The sequence below is a fragment of the Octopus bimaculoides genome, chromosome 3 (assembly GCF_001194135.2).
Source record: "Octopus bimaculoides isolate UCB-OBI-ISO-001 chromosome 3, ASM119413v2, whole genome shotgun sequence".
NCBI lineage: Eukaryota > Metazoa > Mollusca > Cephalopoda > Octopoda > Octopodidae > Octopus > Octopus bimaculoides.
In genome coordinates this window covers 123,194,515-123,196,418 of record NC_068983.1, presented here as the reverse complement: position 1 = coordinate 123,196,418, position 1,904 = coordinate 123,194,515, and the positions used below count along the sequence as shown (strand labels likewise).

Below are 1,904 nucleotides of genomic sequence, written 5' to 3'. Positions count from 1 at the left end.
CGGAGCTTAGGTTGGGAACCACTGAAGTAGTATCCTTGCTACAGTATTATATATTTGAGAAAATGAATAAAAATTACTTTTCTGGTAATTTTTCCGCTTTAATAGAGGAAAAATTTTCAGAAAAGCCATTTCTACTCATTTTCTTATATATATATATATATATTTATGTGCAATTCCAGCACCTCTTACTTTTTTGGAGTAGAGTGCACATATATTTTGACACATATGTAGGAATTAAAGGAACTTATTGATTATATGCGTTTTGCTCCATTTATTATTATTCTTCGTATCTACTCAAAATACATCACTTTTACTTGGTGTTTCTACCTATTAACCGGATATGATATCTCAGTTTTTGTGTGATTTTTGCTATCTTGTTGACTCGATGTCCTACTTTTGTTTCAGTAAACAATCACAGTTTGACGACAATGATATTTGAAAAATGTGTTAATGGTTTATACATGAACAGTTCAACCTGGACTATTTAACAAAGCAATTGAAGAATTATCCATGATGAAATACAATGCCAACACAGAAAATATCAAATTAGAAATGCCGTTCTTCTACTTATGTACAAGAATGAAACATTTATGAATGTATACCTCAGTATTCAAAGGCATTACGGAGAAAACTTGTACAAAGTAATGAAAACATCGAAAAAGGTGAAGACTTAAATTTTTTTTTACAGAAGATGCTATCCATAGGTTCCAATTTTCACTTCCACCATAGAAAAATACTAAGAAGAAACTAACTGGGTCGGACATTCAAATGAAAGAAATTGTAAATCGAGAATTTGAACGGAACGTCTACTTTTCATTCGGCAAAAGTAGAACCCTCTGAAGACTTGCTACTTAGCTTCAGTTCAAGAAATATAGATGGTATTGCGATGGAAGTGGAGTCTCTAGAATATGTGATCACTTTAGCAGACTTTCATCTCGAGGACAAAGATAACAAAGTAAAACTATATACAGTCATTGACACAGATTTAGAATACCTAATATATCCAAACTCGTTTTGTGAATCAACTGTAACATTTTCTCTCACATAGTTCTTTTTATGTTCGGTTCTTGTTAGAGAGACGTTAAAGATAATTTGGACAGTTTTCCCAAATATTAAGCTGGATGTCATTTCAGTGCATAATGATAGAAGAAACTATTTAAAAGTGTTTGTGAAATGGACGGGTATTGGTTCCTTTATTCACAAAGGCTAATACTATGCTTAGTTTTGCTTAATAGCTTTTTTCAAGTCGATCGGTCATTTGAAATGATCCATAAACTGGTTGCAAGATTATGTTAAAGGTACAAGTAATTTTGAAAAGAAAAAAAAAAGAACAAAACTCACGAAAAGCGGGAAAAGATTTGATTTTCGAAATCTGCGTCTAATCGAGAAGGTATTCGATTATGATTAATCAAAGAATTTAATTTTTTATGAAAAATAACTCAACTCTTAGATCGACAAATCTCCCACTCTCTATCTGTCTCCACCAGGATCTCTCTCTCTCTCACTCTTTTATGCCTTTCCCATCTGTATATTTACTTACCATACCATTCTCTTTATCACTCTCTGTCTGTATATATATATATATATATATATATATAAGAATTTAAGGATTGGAGAAAACGCATGTTATAATTGCATACTTTATTCCTACATATGTTTCAAAGGATTACAACCTGTGTGATCCATAGGGATCTTTGATATTAAAATTGTAACCTTCTCATCAGGGAAAGCATGGGAATCATCTTAAACGTAAGACATTATGACCGATTATGAAAACAATAGATGGATAAGGTTATGACTTGATTCATTTGAAAAAAACCGTTAGAGAATTGGACGCTGCCGGATAGTGGGTTGGACAACACATACCAATCAATGTGTAAGAGCATACATGCATACATACATAC

General features: G+C 32.1%; 1 protein-coding gene across 4 annotated transcripts in view; it reads right to left on the bottom strand.

Moving 5' to 3' along the window:
- LOC106875681 (uncharacterized) overlaps positions 1-1,904 on the bottom strand; it is a 57,737-nt gene that overhangs the window by 41,582 nt on the left and 14,251 nt on the right. The window contains exon 1 of one of the 4 annotated variants that reach the window (XM_052966529.1): positions 1,342-1,360. The exons of the other annotated variants lie outside the window; for them this stretch is intronic. The gene's annotated coding sequence lies outside the window, so the exon portion shown is untranslated. Of the gene's footprint in view, positions 1-1,341; positions 1,361-1,904 lie in introns of those variants that run through there. 4 annotated transcript variants of the gene reach the window in all.